Genomic DNA, 9,713 nt, shown 5'->3' on the forward strand with positions numbered 1-9,713 from the left:
GTATTAAGGTTCTCTAGAGTAGCAGAAAATATATATATGGGATTTATTAGAATCACTTACAGGCTATGATCCAACAGAAAGTCCAAGAGTAGAAAAGTTGCACAGTCCACAAGGCTGGATGTCTCAGATGGTTTTCAGTAGAAACGGGGGTCCCAAAGAAGTACGCTCTAATGCCAGTGAAGGAATGGACTTGTCAGCAAGGCAAGTGCGAGCAGGCAAAGAGCAAAAGCTTCCTTCTATGTCCTTATAGAGGCTTCCAGCAGAAGGTGTGGCACCCATTAAAAGTGTGTCTTCACGCCTCAAGATACAGATTTAAGATGTATGTGTCTTCCTGCCTTAAAGGTCTGGACTAGAAGTGGATTCACCCACTTCAAACCAAGACCCCCCCCAAAAAAAAATCTCTCGCAGGTGTGCCCTCCATTTCTGGATTGTAGTTCAACCCAGATATAGTTGACAACCAAGAATAGCCATCTCATGATAAAGATAGAATTACTTCTGGCATTATTAAGTTGTCCTGCTATGGAGAGCTCTTCTTTTTCTCTCTGTACTTTAGGAGAACTCAGGGAAAATCAAGGCCTTTGCCGGGTTTTGAATTTTTTGGGTGTGATTTGACATTTGCATCATGTTCCTTTATTTCCAGTCCTTCCCACATTTCAAAGATGAGGGCAAACCAACTCAGTATTTAAAAGTCATTTTTTGAAATTGCCAACGAAAAGGATTATGGAGTTATATTTAGAGCAGATCAGTTAAAACGCAATGTAATAGCTCTTTACAATGTTTGCCTCTGTAATAATTAATGGCTACGATAAGTTAACAGGCTAGCGAGATGGCTTAGCAGTCACAGTGCTTGAAGACCTGAGTTTGATCCCTGTGGGTGGAAGCAGACAACTGACTCCTAAATGTCATATGTACTTTCACTAAAAACAACTTCATTGAGGAATCTTTAAAGTAGCCTTTTACCCAATGCAAGACTTTTTGACACAACTAAGATATGCTCAATATAGAAATGAATATTTCTTAAGACTAAAAGGCCAAAAGTCTTTATTACTTGGATAAATCAAGAATTGGATTAAAAGGAAATGGGTGGCTGAATATATGCATGTAATTTGCCATGTTATCACCCTTTAAGAAACAAGATTCTTTGGTCTTAAGAACTCCGAGAGATCTTTGTGATTGAACAAGTCAGATGTAAGCTGTTAAGTTTGTTTCCAACACCAGCAGTTAGGTGAGAATTATCCAGGGTTCGTGAGTGGAGTCGGCCAGTAAAATAGTCAAAGATCAGTCTGGTGACTCAGGTCCAGCACCTAAGATGATACAGAACTTGCCCAGTGACTAATTGTCCTATGGCCCTAGCTATCAGGCAACAGGAAAGAATTACAGAAAGTAGATAGACACCCTTAGTAGGGGAAGGATTCCAGCAGAAGATTGGCAATGGAGGAGAGGACAGAATAGGGTAGGTCTGTGTCCTAGAGGATGCCAATTCTAGGCAAAGAGCCATGGGCTGACATTTTAAGTTTGCGCAATGTTTTCCCACTTGAGTATTTATTAACATCCATTGTGTTGACAAAATTCTTGTTATCTACCTTTGTGTGAAGTAGACTGAAGCTGAGAATGAAGTATGTGTCTTAATTGTTAGGTGTCTAGTGAGACTCTGGCCTTGTGTCCCCTGGTTCAGAGTTGTGTCACTGGGAGGATTTCTCTTTTACTTATTGGCTGCATTTCTTATTTTGGTGTCAAGCATTGTTACCTAGTACATTGCTTGCTGCATACAACTATGACTTAACCTTTGACAGTCATTAACAGGCTGTCTCTACATCTCTATCCAGTCTCTGAATGCTGCTATCCCCAAAGACTAACCTGGAGCTCTCTTTCTCTTTTACACATGCTCTCTTCCAGTGGCCATGTCCACTTCTGAATCTCTACATGCTACCTGGACTTCTTTCTTGGTTTACAAATGCTTGGTTTATAAATTTGTTAAGAAACATATATTTATTTAGAATTTTTACTTATAAAAGAGAAATTTTACTTATAATCACATTTCATTTAGTTCAAAAAGCTTTATGTATTATTTTGCAAATGAAAGTTGCATTGTCACTGGAAAAATATTTGTAACTACCTACTCTCTGTTATCATTGACTAGTGAATAAACAGAAGACTATAGAAATAAAGAGTTTATTTTATCCCTTGTGTTCCAGTAGTTGTAGAGCAGTCAAAATAAAGCCAGAGCCTTGGAATTCCTGAACTGTAGTTTTGATATATGTCTCATTTAAATATTTTCTGTATTATAATTCACAGGAGCACAGTTATTCCTAACTGTGCAACATACAAACAAACATGCAAAGGAAACCATGTATGTGTTGGGGCATCAGACGAAATTCTGAGTTGAATGTGTTTTGTTAACATGAGCATGGCCATGATAAGGACCCCAGTGTCTCAGACCCATAAAATGACAAAGTCTTCTCCAGGTCAGACTCAGGGAAAAGACAAAGCCTTGCCCTGGTCAAGATGATGATGGTGTAGATCACAGCTTCCTCCTCCCAGCTGCTTACAGCCAGACGTGGAGGATGACTTCAAGGAAATGTTTTCCTGACACAATAGGGAAGTTGCACATGTGAACTTATAGTGATCGTGACAGCACGGAATAAGACTGTGGAAGCTCAAGTCAGACAAAACCACAACATGGAGTGGAAGAGGGGACACTAAATCCCACCACTTGCTGAGGAGTTACTGACATTTGATGGTTGCTGGGAGGAAGAGTCCGTTTTCTTTGAAGATGTGGCCTCTAGTAGGTCAATCACACTCCAGGTCATACCATACTCCTAAGAGTAGTTGGGGGTTACACACTGGACTCAATGGTGCAGGGGTGGGGTCGGGCAGTTAGTGTCACAGGATGGGGAGTGGGAGAAGAAAAAGGGAGGTGAGAATGTAGAGGGTTGATATTAAACCCGCCAATCAAGCTTTAATTAAACACTCTTCAGGAAGATGGGCTCTGGCCAAGTCCATCTCTGGTTTCCTAGAAAATGCCCCTGAATCAAGCTTTGGAAGGCCTTAAGAAGAAAACCCACAATTCGTCGCATTTCCCATCAGGTCCAATCAGGGACAAGCATACATCCTGATGTGTTTCCTGCCTATGAACCTCCCGCTTGCATATGATCAAGCACATGTAGGGCCAAAGGATCAAACAAGCTTTTGTAGAGGAGTGAAAATGGTGTGGTTTGCTATCTCCCATAAGCAATAGCCTCCAGCATTCAGGAACTATCTGTCTTTGGGCAAGGGGCCTGCAGATCAGAGGCATTTTTGTTTCATGGATCTCTTAGGTACAGTAAGTAAAACTTAAAATGTAGCTTTGGCTCTCACAAATTTGGGGAGGTGTTTGTGTGGTGTATATGATAAAAATGCATTGCTTGGAATTCTCAGAGAATAAAACTATGATTTCAAAAAAGTTTTAAAAAATCATACATTAAAACCTACCCCCTCCGCTTTTCTTCCCTCCTTCCTTTCTCCCCTTTCGAACAGTTGTAAAGAGAGAGGGATCCCATCACACGGCAGGCAAGTCTTCGTCGTCTCTCTCCATCATAGTCTAAGGACTGAAATACCAATGGGCAGCATTGCTAAGCATCTACCTTGTCCTTGCTCCATTGTCAGCAGTTGGTGCACATTATTTTGATTCTCATAGGAGAATTGAGACAGAAGCATGATTACAAATCCCGTTTTGACAATATAGAAATTTCCAGAGGCTATTAAGCACTTGATAGAAAAGCAAGCGTACTGCACCACAGTGTACATCAAAGGCCTGGACCGTGAGGTCTTGCTCCTTCCCTGGTTTTGTTGTTGATTTGTTTTGTCTTTTTGAGACAGGGTTTTTTTGTGTAGCCTTGGCTGTCCTGGTACTAGCTCTGTAGACCAGGTTGGCCTCAAACTCAAAGATCTGCCTGCCCCTGCCTCCCTAGTGCTGGGATTAGAGGTGTGTGCCACCACTGCCTAGGCTTGCTTTTATGTTGTTTTTCTTTTGAGACAGGGTCTCTTCATGGAGTCCCAGCTGTCCCAGCCTCCTTCATTGTTAAGAGGAGGCAGAGCAGTGTCATCAAGACCCTGATATCCATAGCTGTGGTGATAGTTAATATTAACTGTCAATTTGACAGAATCTAGAATCACCAAGGAGACACACTTCTGACATGTCTGTGAGAGACTTTCTAGACTGGATTTAGAGAAGTGTAGGAAGACTAATGCTGAATGTAGGTGGTAAAGAAGAACCTGCCTGACTCCATTTTGAAGGCAGGAACTACTATGCTGTATTGTTAAAACTGAGTTTCTTTTTTTTTTTTTTTTTGGTTTTTCAAGACAGGGTTTCTCTGTGGCTTTGGAGCCTGTCCTGGAACTCACTTGGTAGTCCAGGCTGGTCTCGAACTCACAGAGATCCGCCTGCCTCTGCCTCCCGAGTGCTGGGATTAAAGGCGTGCGCCACCAACGCCCGGCCTAAAACTGAGTTTCTATTTACTGTAAAGAGCTGAATTGTTCTGTTTCCTGGAACCTGACCTTCCCCAACCCATGACCTTGACTTATTTTTGAGAATACCTTTACTCTCCCTGATTCTCCCTGGCCCTTCCTAAACCCTCCCTAATCACATGGTGACCACATGATGCTTTTTGTTTTTGAGATTTTTTTCTCCCCCCTCTGTCTGCTCCTTATTGCCTCATTGTCTCTCTTCTGTACAACGACTCATGATTTTACCCCTTAAAGGGGCTGGAGAAATAGTTTCCAGAGACTGCTCTCTTTAACCCAACTTAGGAGGAGGCAGTTGCTGGCCAGCTCTGGGGTATACCCCAATAAGAAAATCAACCTTACTTCAAATTTGGCTCAGATTGTGGTAGTGGTCTTATTGTCACCATTGAGATTAACAGTATCATCTAAAGGCTAAGGTCACAGATATGAAAACAAAACACAAAGTGAGAGGAACAGAAACAGTCCCCCTCTACTCCATGACTGCAGATACATTGTGACCAACTGTTTCAAGCTCCTGCCACCACAATGTCCTACCTTGACAAACCATGAGCCGGAATAATCTGAGGAACCTTCCTGTAAGTTCCTTCCGTTAGGAATTTTGTTGTACCAGTGAGTAACATAACTCATAACGCTGCCAGTGCATATAGTGGTATGACCTTTAATCCCCGCACTCAGAGGCAGGCAGATCTCTGTGATCTCAAGGCCACTCTACTCAGTGAGTTCCAAGCTAGTCAGGACAACATAGTAAGAGTCTGTTAAATAAAACAAGCCAGCCAGAGGTGGCTCACACCCTTAGTCCCAGCACTAGGGTGGCCAAAAAAGACAGACTCTGAGTTTAAAGCCAGCCTGATTTACAGAGCAAGTTCCAGGACAGCCAAGGCTACACAGAGAAACCTTGTCTCTAAAACAGAAGGCCATGCTAGTAAGTAGTTAGCTCCCTGCTTCTCAGGGTGCTGTGGTCTAGATCTAAAGTATTCCCACAAGGATATTTTTTCCTGGTTTTTTGAGACAGGGTTTCTCTGTGGCTTTGGAGGCTGTCCTGGAACTAGCTCTTGTAGACCAGGCTGGCCTCGAACTCACAGAGATCCGCCTGCCTCTGCCTCCCGAGTGCTGGGATTAATGGAGTGCGCCACCAACGCCCGGCTCCCACAAAGACCTTACAGCGAAGCTTGATTGTCACGCTGTTCATAGGTGGTAGACACAGGCACAGGAAGGGTAGCCTCATGGAAGGAAGTTAGTTCACTCAGGTGGGCCATTGAAGAGGTAACTGGCACTGCAGGTTTTCTCTCGCCCTCTCCCTCCCGCCCTACACTTCTCTCTACTTCTCAGCCATCACGAAATGAACGGTTTCCTATGTCATGTGCTTTCTGCTTTAGCATTCTGTCTTAACTGCCGAGGCAACAAGGAAAGTGCCCGTAGGCTGCAGCCTCTGAAATCATGAGCTACAAAAAACAAAACTAACAGATAGAACCTAATCACATAGACTCCAAAAACAACCAAAGATACTATTTTTTTATTTTTCTTTTTTGAGATAGGGTCTCACTATGTAACCCCAACTAGCCTGGAGCTCACTATGTAGATCAGGCTAGATTCCAACTCACAGGCACCCAGCTGCCTGTCTTCCCCTCCCAAGCGTTGGGATTAAAGGTGTGTGCTGCCATGCTTGGCTCATTTGATTTTTAATAACAAGCATTTACATCTAATGGTCTGCCTTTGTCCAGAATAGATTTAGTAAATGCACAATGTTTCCTTGTTTCAGTTGAAGCTAACATTCCAAGCTACTTCATTATCAGTGTTCAAACTAAGTGTGTAGTGTGGTGTGTGTGTGTGTGTGTGTGAGAGAGAGAGAGAGAGAGAGAGAGAGAGAGAGAGAGAGAGAGAGAGAGAGAGAGAGAGAGAGAGAGAGAGAGAGAGAGAGAGAGAGAGAGCTGGAATTAATTAAATGTTCCAAAGACAAACTATCCTTAAAAGACAATTATGTCAGGTTTGGTGGCACCTGGCTCTAATGTCAGCACTCCGGATGCTGAACCAAAAAGGGTATAAGCTCAATGCCTCAGAGCTAGATGGGGTAACTAAAACACACACACACACATACATATACAACACACACATATACATACACACCACACACCACACATACATATATAACACACACATATACATACACACCACACACCACATATACACACATACACACCACACATACACATACTCAACACACATATACACACACTACACACACACACATACATACACACCACACACATGTACATATGCACACACACTTACAAAGCAAAGGCTGATTTTTTCTTTAACTGTACAAACATCTTGATGTGCTTAGAAAACAGTGAATAGAATACAACTTGATCATAAATTATAAAGAGGACCAGGGAAACGATGATTCACTCAAGAGGGAATGATAGGACCCAGATTGCCCCTTTAAAGTAAACCCAAGATACAGAACTATTTACTAAGATGTTTCCAAACAACCTAAAAAACCTATTTGAAACTGGCTCCAACCTGGACGTGGAGGCTGATGCCTGTAGTTCCACCATTTGGGAGACTGAGACAGAAGGATTGCCATGGAGTAGAGGTCAGCCTCGGCTACATAATGAGTTCCAGGTCTGAGTGTGAGACAAATATTTCAAAATAAGTAAATAAGAAAATTTGATTTAAAAAGAAAGAAAAGGGGGAAAAGCTGGCCTCACTTAAACTCTGATGCTAAGAAATGGCTTCCTATACACACACACACAAACACACACCACACATACATACACGCACACACACACCACACACACCACACACACCACACACACACACACACACACACACACACACGAGCGAATCATTTTCACGCGTAATACCAACGTAGCTCAGATTGTTTAATCTAGAAGTAAATGGTTGAGTAATTGAATTCCCTGGCAAAAACTACATTCATAGGCCTCCTGTGAAGTCCAGGTGTACAGAGTGAAGCCGCTAATTTTGCAACAGTTTCCCCCTTTTTTAATTTGAAGTAGGGTGTGTTTTATGTGCCAGGGGATCTGAGTTATTAATGGCATCCATCCTTCACCAGGCATCATTTTCCTGGGAACAAACCACAGTGTAATCTGAGCAGGAGAACATCAGAAACTGACTCAGGATGTGGTGGGAGATGTAGCCCTGTAAACACCGGGGACATTCTGTTCTCCAGGCAGGGAACATAGAAAAAGAGGTGGTACTTTCCATAAGAGCTGGAGATGTTCTGAACTACCTCAGACCAAGAAATCATAAACTTCCCATCTCTGATTTTTGGGCAGAAGAGTTAAGAAATTAAATATATCTTAAGTTAGGCACAGTAGCCTGCTCCTGTAATCCCAGAGCTTGGAAGCTGTAGGCAGCAGATTCAGAAATTCAAAGTCATCATCAGCTTTATGATGAGGGCCAGCCTGGGCTAAATGAAACTTTATCTTAATGACAATGACACATATAAACAAACACAAGGAAATCCAGTGAATTTTGATACAGTTTTCTTGCCTAAAAGACATTTCTAGTTGGGTATAGTGGTACACACTTTTAATGCCAGCACTGGGGACGAAGAGGTGAGCAGAGGTATGAATTACAGGATAACCAGGGGCTACATGGAGAAACCCTGTCTTGAAAACAAAACAAAACAATGGAATTTCTGCTTCTGTTCATTACATATGTATTAAGATTGCTATTATTTGGCCGGGCGTTGGTGGTGCACGCCTTTAATCCCAGCACTCGGGAGGCAGAGGCAGGCAGATCACTGTGAGTTCGAGACCAGCCTGGTCTGTCGAGCGAGTTCCAGGACAGCCTCCAAAGCCACAGAGAAACCCTGTCTCGAAAAAGCAAAAAAAAAAAAAAAAAAAAAAAAAAAAAAGATTGCTATTATTTGAATATAATTTTCATTCTCCAATACCATGCTAGTGGGCCAATTTGGTGGCTCTTTGGTCCCATACTCCTTTGATCACTTGCCAGGCAGTGGCAGGCAAATCTCTGTGTTCCAGGCTAGACAAGGCTACAAGTTGGAGCCTGTTTAAGAACAAACAAACAAACAAAAAACCGAACCAAAATAAAAAGAGCAACCCTTACTCCATACACAAAAACATGTTAAAATTGCCTTAGTGTGTGCTGACTTTAATCTCCAGGATCCAAACAACAAAACAAAGGTCTATGCTGAAATTTAATCTCCATTATGAAATATTAGTAGGTAGAATGAGGTGGGACTTTTAAGAGGTTGCCAGGGCTCTGGTTTCATGGATAGTTTAATGTATATAATTGTGCATTAATGAACTAATGGGTTGTTAGGCTAATGGGTTTTCTTGAGAGTGAGTCTGCTCTAGAAACCAATTTGGCTAGGTTTCTTACACATGCCCTGTCTGTCACGATGTGATGCCCTCCTCTGCCTCAGGACTCTGCTAGCACACAGGCCACCACCAGATGTGCCCCTTCAATCTTGTACCAGATTGTGAGCCCAAATGAGCCCCCTTTCTTTATAACGTACTCAGTTTACTGTGTCAATAGAACACACGAAGAGGAATCTACTGCGTCACTGACTGCTGGACTCTAGAGAGCAATACCGAGGATGACTCACATCTCCCTTAGAGAAATGTCCTGAATTCACAAGCTGCTGCTCTTGTCCTCACTCACTTGCTCCCTGTTACACAGGCTTCTTTGCTTTTCCACAAACAGGCTGTGCACTCTCTTGTTTTACAGACTTTACATTTATTGTTCCTTCTGCTGGAATATCTCTTATCCTAAATAATCATTTTCATTTGTGTGTGTGTGTGTGTGTGTGTGTAAGGCGTGCTTGTGTGTGTGTGTGTGTGTGTGTGTGTGTGTGTGTGTTTGCATGTGTGTATGGGTTCAGGTACACATGGAGGCCAGAAGCTGACTTGATCACTTTTAACCTTATTTTAAAAAGGATTTAATTGTAGCATTTAAAACTGTGTGTAGCCAGGTGGTGGTGGCTCAGGCCTTTAATCCCAGCACTCAGGAGGCAGAGGCAGGTGGATCTCTGTGAGTTCGAGACCAGTCTGGTCTACAAGAGCTAGTTCCAGGACAACCTCCAAAGCCACAGAGAAACCCTGTCTCAAAAAACCAAAAAAAAAAAAAAAAAAAAAAAAAAAGAATCTTGACAAATCCCTACAACAAAGGCTTCCCTTTAAACATCTATAATTTCTGTAAATACAGTTCCATTTCTCAGAATG

Source organism: Mesocricetus auratus, unplaced genomic scaffold (genome assembly GCF_017639785.1).
Source record: "Mesocricetus auratus isolate SY011 unplaced genomic scaffold, BCM_Maur_2.0 Super-Scaffold_4256, whole genome shotgun sequence".
Taxonomy (NCBI): Eukaryota; Metazoa; Chordata; class Mammalia; order Rodentia; family Cricetidae; genus Mesocricetus; species Mesocricetus auratus.